This window comes from Puma concolor, chromosome C2 (assembly GCF_028749965.1).
Source record: "Puma concolor isolate L17-30 chromosome C2, mPumCon1.1.hap2, whole genome shotgun sequence".
Taxonomy (NCBI): domain Eukaryota; kingdom Metazoa; phylum Chordata; class Mammalia; order Carnivora; family Felidae; genus Puma; species Puma concolor.
This window is the reverse complement of record NC_141675.1, coordinates 11,784,948-11,799,545: the sequence shown is the minus strand read 5'-3', so window position 1 is coordinate 11,799,545 and position 14,598 is coordinate 11,784,948. Positions and strand designations below refer to the sequence as shown.

General features: G+C 45.6%; 1 long non-coding RNA gene across 3 annotated transcripts in view; it reads right to left on the bottom strand.

The window, feature by feature from the left end:
- Nucleotides 1–10,686: 10,686 nt before the first annotated feature.
- LOC147577097 (uncharacterized) overlaps nt 10,687–14,598 on the bottom strand; it is a 120,871-nt gene continuing 116,959 nt past the window's right edge. For 2 of the 3 annotated variants that reach the window (XR_015256017.1, XR_015256018.1), the window contains one exon: nt 11,927–13,899. This is a non-coding gene — a long non-coding RNA (uncharacterized LOC147577097). Of the gene's footprint in view, nt 10,823–11,926; nt 13,900–14,598 lie in introns of those variants that run through there. The other variant, XR_015256019.1, reaches the window with a different exon arrangement.

Below are 14,598 nucleotides of genomic sequence, written 5' to 3'. Positions count from 1 at the left end.
CACTTTCCTTGTTCCCTCCCTTCTCCCCGAGGCGCCTCCAAGGCAAAAACTCTAAACGCACACCTTCATGTCAAGCCTGAGACTTCAATTTCAGAATTTTTTCTAAGAGCAAAATTATAGATTCCTGCACATATTTACTTATTAGATTATTAAATTCAAAGTAACGAGAGATTGCTTGAGTAACAAAGTTCTACCTATACGATAGAATATATATAGCTGTCAAAAATGATGAACCATACTAAATACTATGGAAGTGTGTTTCCAATACACTGGTGAGTAAACAAGCAGACCATAAAACAGAAAATGTGCGCATTTTAAAGAGGATGATCTTGGGGCGCCTGGGTGGCGCAGTCGGTTGGGCGACCGACTTCAACCAGGTCACGATCTCACGGTCTGTGAGTTCGAGCCCCGCGTCGGGCTCTGGGCTGATGGCTCAGAGCCTGGAGCCTGTTTCCGATTCTGTGTCTCCCTCTCTCTCTGCCCCTCGCCCGTTCATGCTCTGTCTCTCTCTGTCCCAAAAATAAATAAACGTTGAAAAAAAAAAAAAATTTAAAGAGGATGATCTTGTTATTAAAACATAGTGGTGGATAGGGGTGCCTGGGTGGCTCAGTCGGCTGAGCGTCCAACTTCAGCTCAGGTCATGATCTCGCGATTCATGAGTTCAAGCCCTGCGTTGGGCTCTGTACTGACAGCTCAGAGCCTGGAGCCTGCTTCAGGTTCTGTGTCTCCCTCTCTCTGTCTCTCTCTGCCCCTCCCCTGCTCATGCTCTGTCTCTCTCTCTCTCAAAAAGAATAAACATTTAAAAAATAATAAAATAAAATAGAGTGATGAATACAAGCACAATGTAAAACCAGCTACAGATAAAGGTGCAGACATAGCCAGAGGCACAGGCAGTTATAATATTACAGGCACAGATACAAAGGTACAGGTGTATATACAGACCAAAGGTTACCCATTGCTACTTCTATGCTATGCGGATTATAGGCAGTTTTTATTTTTCGTATCTATATTTTTTTAATAGAAACATCAATTATTTTTTTCAGTAAGAAAAATGTTTAGAAAGGTATTAATTATGGCCCGTGTGTGTTGCCATGGAGCTGTGCCCTGTCTTCTAGAAGAGCACACCCCTCTCGCCCGGGATTGTTTACATGGCCGGCTCCCCATCCCCAACAGCGGTCCCCGGAGAAGGGCCCACCCTGTGCCCAATGCCTCATGCCGGGCAGCCAGCGAGGGCGCGTTTGCAGAGCTAAAGGGATTGCATTTCATTGCCAGAAGGCAAATGCTGAACAAATAGACCTCTACACCATTTCCCGGGAAACCAAAACTTAAATGGATCCCAATGACCGGGTCGGGGCTGGGCGCATGAAACTGAAACTTGACCTGTCTGGGTAAAGTGTGAGTCGAACTTAGTCAAGGGAAAGGTGCACAAGGGCTGTTGGAAGCACTCGTTTATGCTTGCTGGACTCTTCACTAAGCAGTTCTTCCTTCCCGGCTCCGCTGGTACAGGCTGAGGCTATGATGATTTCTCCAGCCGGTATCGATTCTTTTCAAGCAATTCAGGGAGAGAGAGTTTCACGAAACTGTCTGGGAAATGGAGCAAGTCCCCGAGATGGGCGTATTAGCAGTGATGATTTTTCACTTAGCTGCTATGTGTTCACGTCTCTATATAATAGTAATACTCTCTGAAGTGCGTACCCTGGGTTTCCCCTGAAGAAGACGCAGTTCTTTCACACATATTGAGCCCAATTTTCCCATTTCTCAAGTTTTTCTCCAAGAGTGTGAGGACTTTCAGAAGACACATTAGTTCTGTAAAGCATCTAGACTCTTATTTACCGACAGACGGGTATTGCTAAAGGAATAAAGGCAGCTTAACACCAGCTGACTGTTTGGGCTTCCCCAAGACTCTCATTCTTCTAGATAGATCATGTGTGACAGAGCTGACGGCAGGGGTACCATCGTGTGGAAACTGAGGCATTGTGAACCCGGCTAGCCTAGCACTATAAACCTATGTGGTGAGCTGAAGGGCGCCCCCACTGGAGCCTCAGAACACGTACATCCTCTTTTGGAAGAAGATGTCTGCAGGTGTCATTAAGGTTAAAATCCCAAGAGGAAATCATCCTAGATTATAGTGGGCCCTAAATCCAATCACAGGGCATTGGAAGACAAGAGAAAGACTGACACAGAAACATGGGAGGAAGGGAGTCAGGAAAGGCAGAGGCAGAGACCCAAGTGACATGGCCGCAAGCCAGTACAGGCCAGAAAGGCCGGAAGGATTCACCCCTGGCACCCCGGAAGGAGTAGGGCCCACTAAAAACTCCATCCTGGCCTCCAACACTGCGAGAGAATAAATTTCTCTCATTTCCAGCCAAGTACACGGTGATTTCTTGTAGCAGCCCTGGGAAACTAATACACTCGTGAAATCATGATTCTAGAACACAGAAAACCCATCTGAATAAACCCTAGGACCTCACAGGACTGTACGTGTGTTCACGCTAAATTCTTCAGCCCTGACTTTTTTAAATGCGTGCCCCCAAACACATGTGGCCTGGACAAAAGCTGAAAAATGTGAACCTAAAAATGGGTGCCTGTCTTAAGCAGGGTTTGAATTTTGAAACATAAGAAGACATGACGCTTTTTTCTCTCCCAGCCCGCCTCACCCCTCACTCCTCCAAGGCACCACCTAATATTTACCTGTCTTGGAAGGCAGTGTGTATAGGAGCTGAGAACAAGGGCTCCGCAGCTGATGAGACTTGCCGTTCCCTGAAGCGCATGACCTTGACCAAGTTGCTTAACCTCTCCGAGCTTCAGTTTATTTACTTGTAAATTTGAATGATGCATGCAATAAGCTTGCTTAGCATACAATACTCAGTGTTGGAAGTCCTCCGTCAATGTTGAAACAGATCTTCGTAGAAAGGCTAGACCAAGACAGAGATACAGAGACAGAAAGCAATAGGCAGCAGGTAGAAATGCAATACGACACAACCCAGCTCTGACCACCAGTCTCCATTTCCTGCTCCATTCATTCTTTGAGGCTTGGAGGTAAGTAAGGAAATTCGGGAAGTAAAACCCAGAGAAGGAGTTGGAGGAATGCTAAAGTAGATAAGAAAAGCAGGAAGAGCCACCCACTGCCAGTAGAAAACCCCCAGGGAAGACATCTAAGGGCTTTGGTATTGATGGGGAAGAGAGGCAGAGGGCCAGGACAGGCTACTGCCTTTGGTACAGCTCTTAGCGTCCCTTGGGGGTATCACTTGTGCCCCTCGAAGAGCACTGAACTGAGGAGACACCAGACATCAGTGGGAGAGAGAGAGAGAGAGAGAGTGAGTGAGCCACTAGAAAGTTGTCTTACCTCCTGCCACGTGTGGCCGCCTGGGGAGCCAAGAGGGGCTCTGCAGCCGGAAGCTAGAGGCGTTCCCCTAGATGCTCTGGAGCTGGAGGAGAAATCTCAAGGGACCACTCGGCCATGACCAGACTCAAGGGGAATCCTAGAAGACAGGCTCCCAGAAACAAACAAAACAGAACACCTACCAAGCCCACAAACAAAGGTCACCACGAGAGAAAGCAAGCTTTAAGCATCTGTCATAGCACAAAGCTCCCCAGCTAAGTGAGAACTAGCCCATTCCCCTTTGTCCTCCCTCTCCCCCCCCCCCCAACAGCACTGGGATGTGAAACCTCATTTCTGGGCAGCAGGGCAGGTGAACAGGGCAAGAGGAGCAAGCTGGGACCACCCACCTTCCACCCCTACGAGCTTCTATGCTGAAACAGCCCAATCTAGGGGAAGAAAAAAAGATTTACCACCAAGCCAAGTTGGGATTTATTTCACAAGGAGGGCCATTCTGATCTCTGAATCACAAGTTTATGCAGGATTTGAAATGGCTTCATGACTATTATCCAAAAGATAAAGTCGCAGCTTTACTGCATTGCCAGCCACCGTGCTTCCATATACCTTGACCTTCTCTTAAAATTATGAAACATTTCATAAAAGCTCAGCAAACAGTGTAAAAGGCCACAAATACCCACCACTCGGACTTAACGGGTGTTAATATTTGTTATAGTTTGCTTCATCTCTGGGAGACGAGCATGGGGTCCGAGGAGAGTAAGGTTTGAGGCCACAGTCAGGAGCAGTGTTTCCCAGGGTGACGCGCAAAGGGGAAGACAAGCCAGCCCAGGATGAGACGATCTGCGGGAACCTCCGAGGAGCTGTCTGCCCCACGGAGAGGTGCCAGGAGAGATTATCTTGGACACCCGAGAAGAGCCTACCGCTGGCTTCTAGTTCCAAATGCTGGCTCCATGCACCCAGGGGATTTGTTGCCCTAGAATAGTCTCACCTGGGTGTGATTTTGCCATCCTGGGGACACTGGGTGATGTCCGGACACAGTTTTGATCACCACAACTCGGGGGTGCTGCGGTCATCTACGGGATGGAGGCCAAGGCTGCCGCGACACCCCATGCAATGCACAGGACGGCCTCCACAACAATAAGTTATTTGGTCCCCAAGGTCCCCAGTGCTGCCGCTGAGGAGCCCTACTTTATGCCAGTGTCTACCACAATAGGGATTTGAGCCGGCTAGCTTTATTTTCGAAGCCTGTTGAGAATCATGTCGTCAACGTGTTGAGTGGGATAGAAATTGTGAGGAGGAAGGAAAAAGTCCCACCAAGAGTTTAAAGTCGTGGTTTGTGTGTAAAATTCTGTGATTCACTATATGCAGTCAGAAGGGTTGGCCGGTGACCTTTGTGTTCCCTCATTCCCAGTTACTGGGCAAGGAGTTACTGGCCCGAGTTTCGGAGTCTGCCAGATTTGGGTTCAGGACCTACCTCAGTCTTTTTTTTTTTTTTTTTTTTTTTATGTTTTATTTATTTTTTGAGAGAGTGTGAGCAGAGGAGGGACAGAGAGAGAGGGGACACAGGATCCAAAGCAGGCTCTTTGGAGCCCGACGTGGGGCTCGAACTAACAAACCGTGAGATCATGACCTGACCTGATGCTGGATGTTCAACTGACTGAGCCACCCAGGCGCCCCTACTTGGGTCTTTTGTCAGACATACGTAGCAGCCAGATCCAGTCAAGGAAGCAGATCCACTCTGGCATTATATTAGACACTGGGAGAGGCCTAGCACCTTCCACCGCTGTGGGGGGAGCTGGGCATGTGGGGGTCCATGCAGTCGCTGACCCACCCTCCTGAAGCGCTGGCCTGGGCAGGCCAGTCAGGACCGCGAATGAAAAAGTCCAGCATTTCCAGCCACAGGAACGGGGCCCTAGATAGAGGAGCGCTGGAAAGAGCGTCCGTGAAGACTTGGTCCCGTTTCTGGGCACGGTCGTGGGGCTGCCGTTGGGCAACTGCACCCGCAGGGCAGGCGGAAGACCTGGACGCACATTTGCAACGAAAAGCTCACACCTGCCGGCAGCATCTCTGCATCCACCTCTGCCTCTCACTCCAACCCCCTTCAGGGAATAAAGGCTATCGGTCGCATCCACTTAGCAAATCCCAAGCAAATTTCCCTTCCGGTCAACATTAGGTCAGGACCGTGGAAAGAAGAAGGTTCTGAGAATGTGATTCCAGTTTGGCCGAGTCGACTCCATACAAAACCACTCTAGGTGTGACCTTGGGGAGGCCACTTGACCTCTCTGAGTCTCGGTTTCATCATCCGTGCAGCGGTGATAATATTAATACCTACCTCTTGAGGAGGTTGTGAGAATTACTGGAGTGGGTACAGGCGAGAACAGTCCCTGACACATAGTAAGTGCTGGACAATCCTACTTGTCATCACTGTTGTCTAATCAAGGTAGATTCTGGAGCTGGTGTTCTTTCAGAGCGTACGCCTTGTGGAGTTTCATGGTCTGACCTTGACCTCAACAGAGAACCTCTAGTGTACCTCAGTACGTCTCCCTCCAGTATCAAAAGAGGAAAAACGGAGGCCGAAGCCAAGCTTGTCTTGAATGTAGTGTTTTGGAAGTAACGGCAAAAAGGACCAGGCTGGGAGACCCACTCTTGCCTCAGGCTAGTTGGTTGACCTTGGACAAAGTCATAGCCCCTGCTGTTTCAGTTCTCCCATCGTAAGAGGGGGAAATGCATCCTGTTCCTCGCTCTCTCCCGGGAGAGATGGGAGCAAACCCAAGAGAGGGATCTGTGAGACGTGACAGTTTTTTGGGAGAACGTTCTAGCGACGCTGGGTAATCTTCCACTTTAGAATAGGCTTCAGCTCCACAATGAGAAGTGCTTCCTGTAAAGTGCTGCTGGGCGCAGATTATCACAGAGCTAGGATTTTTAAGTTCGTTTCTCCCTTCTGGTATCAGGTGCTGATCAGCAAATAGGTTCACGAAGAGGGACAGCATGCCTGCCACCGTGTGTGATTTCCCTTGCAGGAACAGCAGCCACAAGTGACAGCCAAGCCTCCCAGGAGAACTGCTGAGTTTGCTAAGGAGTGAAATGCACCGCGTAGTTTACATATCAAACCATTACGCTCACTTCTGTCACCATATCCGCTTACAGACCCACAGAGCACTTGAATGCTAAAACCTTCTCCAGATCCTTCAGGCGACCAACCCTGACAGCCCCTCCTTTCCTTCCACCCCCCCCCCCCCCGCCACTGCCCCTGTAATGCCCGAAGTTCCAAAGCCTCCCACAAAAGACCACCAGAGTCGTAAGTCAAAGCCAAGCGGCAAGGGTCGTTTATTGCAGGTTCGAACCCGGACCTCTGCGCACCCGTCGCCGGTGATGCTAAGAGGCCCTGAGTGAGGTTTTTACAGCCTTTTTATAGACAGATACAAACAACTTATGGGGAAGTTAGGAATTTTTCGCGGTTACAGAGCGGTTATTGGTTGATGTCTTAATTTAAACACTTAGCAGAATGTAATTGGTTCCCGCCTCTAGGTCAAACTTCAACTGGGCTATGGGTATCGTAATGATCGGTCAAGAACACGCGGTTATGCCAGGCAGTTGTACAGAAGCAGAACAAGCTGGTCAAGTAAGATAAGTTTGTCTTTCTCAGACCACGATGACTAGGCAAACAGTTTGCCCAGGTCTTTCGTTTTTTTTTTTTTTTTTTCAAGTACCTGAGGAACCAAGGGGAAGGGAAAATATGTTAAGCAAGCAGGTTTATAGAAGCGAGAAATGCCGGTTAGTTTATGTACAATCACTTATTCTATTATATACCAGACTACATTTAGGAAGTTTCACAACTTACATAGCGGGTTACATTCAAGAAAGGTTTTACAAGGCTCGTAGCAAACAGCAAGCAAAACAGACTTTTTAGCAATTGTATTTTTCTTTATCAATGATCCATAATAAACAAAAAAGAGGACTTTAAACTAAGGCATGGCTGTCATTTGGATTTAAGGTTGTTCTTTTCACCCCCACTGCCAAAGGCATCAGCCATAGACAACATGCTCTGCCACATCAAGCGACACAGAAACTTAACAGTGGAGCAGCCGTTCCAACCCCTTCATTGTTCAAATGTGGACCAGGGACAAGAAAATCTTGATCAAGGTCACCGGGTACATGAAAGGCAAGGGCCACAGTGAGTCCTAGGATTTCGCATCCACTGTTCTTCCTTCTACACCAACAGAAAATGACACTCGTTACTGAGTTTTGTCTCCCATCCTTACCCCTTTGTGCTGACAACACGAGCCAATGTGAGAAACTCAGAGCTTAGCTAAAGACCAAGTTTTCCAAATGCGCCTGGGTGATCCCAGAGAAAAACTGCATTTCCGTGATTTATTATTTACTGACAGCTTCCTGGTGCCCGGCAAAATCCATCATCATTGCATTCCCTTCACCCTCCCCTTTTCCTGTGAGTCAAGGTGAATGTGCAGACCTTCCATAGCTCTTTCCTCATGAAATATGCCCTTGGGCTGGAAGATTCCAATTATATCCTTTGGTGAAGTCTGATCTTTTGGAGAAAGACTAAAATAAACTAGAAGAAATGAGGACCATCTGTGACCTCTAACTTTCTTTTTCCCGGGTGCCCTCTGGTCCATGAGAGTGAGGTTTGGGGCACCCACCTGGGGTCTGCTCCCCAGTGACCCCACCGGTCACTACCAGCGACCCCTTTTTCTGACATCTGTTAAGCATTCAGCTGGGCCTTGCACTTCACCCTAAAACCCGCACGCCTGTCACCGTGCCTCAAGGCCAACAGAAAGAATATTTTTTCTCACTTTTTTCACAGCTTTTCTCCTGGATTCTTTTGTCTTGTGCTTCCCAATCTCTCTCTCAACCCTCTCCTGCTGGACCATGGGAGCCTCACGCCCGGGACGGGCTCTCTGAGATTCATCTCAAACACATTTTATTCAAGCAGCCAAGAAATTGTGATCATTTGCTATGTTGGGCACGAGGCTAGTGGGTACTCAAGGACAAGCAAAACAAATGTGGTCGCCATCCTTCTGGACTCCTTAACCTTGGCCAAGGGGGTTAACCTCTCCGTGTTTCCTCATCTATAAAATAGGGTAGGTGACCACAGTACCGTCCTCACTCCGAATGTCAACGTGAATGGCACTGTGAAGGTCAAATGAGTTAATCTGACCTCAGAAGAGGGCCCAGCAAGAGGAAGCATCCAATACATGTTAGCTGTTACTGTTATCATTACGACAGTCGTCTAGGAAAACAGACATTCGCCAAATAATCACGAAAGCAAATGTCAAATTGCAAGCAGTCTATGAAGGACAGGGCCGCTGTGCTAGGAGGGTGTCTGATGGAGAAATGCCACTGGTCAGGTAGATCAGAGAAGACTTCTCCAAAAAGTAAGATCTGGAGGGAGAGTAAAAAGTGGTAGGCCCAGAAGGGGGAGGAAGGGCTTCTAGACAGAAGAAGTACACCATGCAGAGTTCTTAATGCAGGAAAGCACATGATGAGTTCAGAGGATTCCAAGACGGCACGTGTCGTTAGTACAGAGAGAACACAATGCAAGTTGAGACTAGAGAGTCAGGTAAGGTCAGAGCACGCGGAGCATTCTGGAGCATTTTAAGAAGTCTTCACGGGGTGCCTGGCTGGCTCAGTCAGTAGAACATATGACTCTTGAATTTGGGAATGTGAGTTAGAGCCCTACATTGGGTGTAGAGCTTACTTAATTTTTTTTTTTAATTTAAAAAGGTGTTATTTGCCAAAATAAAACAAAGTTAAAAAAAAAAAAAAAAAGTCTGCATTAGCCCTATGACACTAGGAAGCACTTCATGATTAAGGGGCAGAGGTGACATGATCAGATCTGCACGTTGGAGTAAAAAAAAGTGTTCCTAATCTTTCCCAGTATGGATCTTGGAAGCCCTCCCAGCTTCTGTTTTTATTTGCCCAAGGCCATTGTATTTGGTTGTGTAGATTGGGCACTGCACAATTTCAGAGATGGGAAGGAGACACCACTCCCATAGATGTAGAATTGTGCAGTGTTCACCGGCACGTTCACAGGCAGTGGCCTTCCATTTGCTCCCTTGGATTAAATTTCTCCTCAAAAATCCAGCGAACACCCTAACACTGAAAACTCCACGCTTTGAGGACCCATAAGGCCTGCATTGCTGACATTTTTGTCTTTGCCCCTACCAAAGACGCCCGTGGCAGGTGTTTGTATATATGACACTCGTCTGCAATTCTGGTTTATAGGATTTTGGAAGGCCATGACCTTGCCTTTCCCACACAACGAGCGCTCCAAAATGGATCCATTAAGCACACATCTTTTGAGCAACTAAATAAATGACTCAACAAACTCCCTTAGAGAGTGAGTTCTCCCTTTGGAGAGGCTGTAACTCTCATTGAACCCGCATCCCGTCAGATCTTGTAAGCACCGGGGCCCCGGTAGGAAACACGCTCCAGCCAACGATTCAAGAACTTTAATGAAGGGGCTACTGGCCAGAGGTATTGGCGGGCTTAAGGAGCCATGCTGGTGACACCACCAGCCACCGTGTTCTCAGGGTTCCAACACCGTATGAGAAACATGGACTTCCACCAGGTTTCTTGCTGTCCTCCTCCACTCTCCACCTCCCTACCAAGTGCTAGGATTCAGACCTCTTCTCGTGAGAGGAAGATTCTCTGATGTCCTATCTTACACCTTTTCATCCTCCGGTGTTAATTCTCACATCTGAGTCCTCCAGGCTCCAACTAAACTTACTTCCGGCTGTGTCCTCTCAGAGACTCAGAATAAAAGTCCCTTTCATGTCAAGTGCCTAGTTCTCACAAATCAAAATCAACTTGGCTTTCAGACTATTGTTACAGCCATGGACTCTCAGAACACTTAAGTCAAAGATAACAATGATGTCTTTGTTCTATGCTGTATCCACCCTCCTCCTCAAGCAAAGAATGCTATTGATCTGGGGGAAGGGAAGGGGGGGGAAGAGGAAGGATAACTGGAAACATCTGGGGATCACGTGAAGTGAAAACAGAGCCATTTAAAAAATATCATCCTGCTACATTTGTCAGCCTGAAAGGCGCCGCTCAAAGGGGAGGAAGGAGGAACTCCGCGATCCTGCGCAGACCTCCCCTCCCTTCCGGTGAGGTCAGTACAAATGATTGTTTAAGCTTTCTCAGTTATAATTCCACTCTAGTTATGTTTGCTAAAGAGGGATGGCCAGCTGTCACCTCGGCTGAAATGGAATGTCCTTGGAGCTCCTTGACAAAATGTTTTAGAAGTATCTCTTGAATGACATTTCGAGTTGGCTGACTCCTCCAAAATATTTAGAATTTACTTATTTATTTTGTGGATGGTAGCTTTTTCTTGGCGTGCTGGGAGCATGTGACGCAAATGGTCTCAAAGCTAGCCAGAGGAACTAAGGGCCGGGGAAACAACTTATCCGAGTATCCTTAACTCTCCTACATGGGACGTGATGGGCACCTTCTGGACTCCAGTCTCTACGAAAGGGAATGAGTTCTATTCACTGGATGTAGGAAGCAAGGAAGAAAGAACTGAAATCGCTCAATCCTATCTGTCTGTAATTTCCACCTGTGGCCAAGGGGGAGGGAGTCTCAAAGTTCTGGTTGGGGGGAGTGGGCCTTCAGGACCAACTTAATGAAGCATCTTGGGCCACGGTCTCAATGGGCACACGATGTTGGCCCACAGAGATTATTCCAGATATTCATAGCTCACAAAATCTCCGCAGTCATCCATTTCCCTCAAGGTTGTTATATCAGAATGAGAAACTTATTTCTCATTGGCTAATTAGCTCTTAAGACCCCACTCCTTAGGAGTAAATGCCTAATTATTATTGACTCAACTGCTATATCTTACTCAGTGAGACAAAGTTTAAGAACGCCAGGAATTAAGACCATGTTAAGCTCTCTCTTTAATGTCTGTGGGGCTTTTATGTGTGAAAAGGAACACACACTATTTGTATTACGTTTAACGCTCAATTGATTACACTCATATATCTAATAAAAGACACTTTGAAAGCCTTTTTTTCAAAAAGCATTTAGTCATTGATTACAAGTTTGATTAATTCAATTCCCTTATATAGTTTAAACTACAATCACAAATTTAGTATGGCTGATTCCTCTGAAAGCTTTCAGTGCCTTAAAAAACAGACAAAACAAACAAAAAATACAATGACTTCAAAGCTACTTAAAACTCTTTCACTAAAAAAGAAAAATGGCTCTAAATATGCTAAAATCATGGATTTAACGTTTTTTTTCCCCCAAGTGCCTATCCTTTTCAGAGTTCCAAGTTCTGTGGCATCCTGGGGCTTCAGTAATCTTACTGTACACCATTTAAAGATTTCCTAGCGTTTTAGTAATTTTACGAGACCCAGAAAGATATGAACTCCATCTCAGAAAAGCTTAGAAGGCAGATGCCAGATTGATGACCCGTTCACTTTTGGCCAGAGCATAGGATTTCATTTGGCAATATTCTGATGACGAGGCTGAATACATTTTTGTCATAAGGTTTTGCTAATGGAATTATGGGACACTTACAGCCAGGTCTTTCACTTCTGAGGTTAGGTTTTGTCTCCCCAAATCCAAGTTTCTTTAAGTTTTGCCTTAACAACACACCGCTCCTATCACCATGTCCTTATGAAATACTGACCTGGTGTGTTGGCAGTATCAAAAACATACACATATCACCACCATCTCGGAAAACTAATTGGGGTTTCTTATAGAGTTAAACCCACACCTACACCGTGACTCAGAGATTCCACTCCAACATATTTACCCAAGATAAATGAAAACGTAAGGTCACAAAAAGACTTGTACAATAATGGCCGTACATTTTTATTCGTAATAGCCCCAACTGGAACCCGCATCCATCAGTGAGAGAACGGGATAATAAATTGGTGAATAATAACAAAATTTTTATAATGAGTACTTACAAATCCAGCTAGTTTCAACTGGCTATTATTATTATTACCATTATCATTAACACCGATAATATGCTATGTCCCTGTAATGACCTTTTTAAACGAACTTCTCTGGTGTTCTTAGAAACTTTCTTATTCCTTGGTAACCATAGTATGTCCCAGAGTTATCCCTATTTTCTCTGACTCCCAAGAGTAAATAGTGGTTTTCAAGCAGAGGTAAGTCTACCCCCACCCCAAGGGGGCTTTGGGCTTCTAGAGGGTAGAGGTCAGGGATATCGCTAAACATCCCACGGTGCACAAGACAGCCCCCACAAACTGACATTTGGGCTCAATGTCAGTGGTGCAGAAGTTGAGAAACCCTGATCCAAGGTTGGAATCAAATAATTTCCAGAGAATTCTTGTTCTTTTTCAAGGTGCAAGAGTTTGAGAGATCAGAATCTGAGTGTTGAGACTATACAAACAGAGCTGTTGATGGACGAGTGTGCCACTGACACATTACTAGGCTGATTTTTTTTTTGAAGGTCAAGTTCAAATTTGTACTTCACAAGTTATCTCCTCATATGTCCTACACCACTTTTCTCATATTATGTAGTTTTCCCAACCATCACAACTTTCTCCTCCATTGGCAAAAACATTCTTGTGATCACATCAAGTGACCCATTCAAGGTGGCTTTCATGGAACAATCCTCATGACTTACACAATAACAGTATTTGCTCTCCCTTCCTTGTCCTTCAGGGAAACATCATTATAAAGAGAATTTCAAGAACTTTCAGAAAATTCTTTCTAATGATAATCTTTCCACAGACAAATACTGCTGGTATCCAGGTTTTCTGGGTTGGCAGACAACTTCTTGGTTACAAAGTAGCCACTTTCAAAAATAATAGTCGCTTTGATCCTTACAGCAAACAGTGGAACATTAGGTGCCAACCCAGAAGAATACAAAAAAAAAAAAAAAAAACCAAACTCTCTCAGACTAGATTTGTGAAGTCGGTTTTGGGTAGTTCTTCAAGAAAATGTCCTGTCTTAGCAAATTCCCACCATTCAGATTCTGACAAAGGAAAGAGGGCATTTCTCTGCCTTCTGAAAGACAGACTGAAAGAATAAGAAGCTTGAGAACCTTAATTTGTGCTGCAAATTTCCACCCTAGAAAAGTTTGCCTGCCTTTTTGAAAGCACACAAACACATACATCACACGTGCCCGCATTCTCCCCCATGCCTCAAACACACCTGCGTGCACACACTCCACTTACTTTCCTGGTCTTTAAAGTTTCTGAGTCAACCATCCTGCAGAACAAACACTCTATGGAGCATGTTTAAAGAGGAGGCAAAGAATCCGGCCAGACTCTAACTCACCACTGAAAGCTTATTTCAAGACAATTTACTCGGTAACCAAGCCACTGCTACAGTCTGGAGCTCTCTTCTGAAAAAAAAAATGGGTGAGTCAGAACAAGCCCCCGACGAGCATCGATATTGTTCCTTTGCAGTTGTAGGTTGGAATTTGAAATCTGAAATGTGTCCCTTTACTGCCCTCGGATATTCATTTTTCCCTCAGGAAACTGAACCAAATCTTCATCAGCTACATCTTCAGCGTATGACACAGAGAAAACAATGGCTGCAGATGACAATGATGCGACAACCTATGGAAGAGAGACCTGACAGTCAATATCCGCCTACAACTTCAGGACCAAGGTGACTTTTAAAAATTAGAGCCAGAGGATTATAAAAATAATATTCAGGGCAGGAAACAAATCTAAACTTGGCTTTGTCAGTTATATATCCATATATCCACGTCAGTGGGTACTCATAATGGCTGTTTATACAGGAAGAAAACCTCAATTCAATGTGTGCGTTAAACAGTAGATAATTAGGATGAGAGGAAAAGACAACACACGTTTTAGGTCATCAACTCCAACTAGAAAAAAAAAAGAGTGAAGCCATTTATAAAGTAATTGTGTGCAATGGAGGCTGATGTAAAACTGAGAGAGGAGAGTAGACTAGATAAATCGATAGGTCGATAGAGAGAAAGAAGATAGAAAATCTCCTTGAATTCTTACACCAACTATCTAAGGTGAGTTTTAATATCCAGACTTTAAAGATGGTAGGGGGCACAGGACGGACGAAGGGGAGTGGGAGATACAGATTCCCAGTTCTGGAATGAGTGAGTCACAAGGATGAAAGGCACAGCATAGGGAGGGAGTATAGCCAATGGTATAGTAATAGCCTTGTGTGATGACAGACAGTAGCTACACTTGTAAACACAGCATAATGCATAGAGTTGTGGAATCACTATGTTGCACACCTGAAACTAATGTAACATTGTGTATAACGCTTTTAGT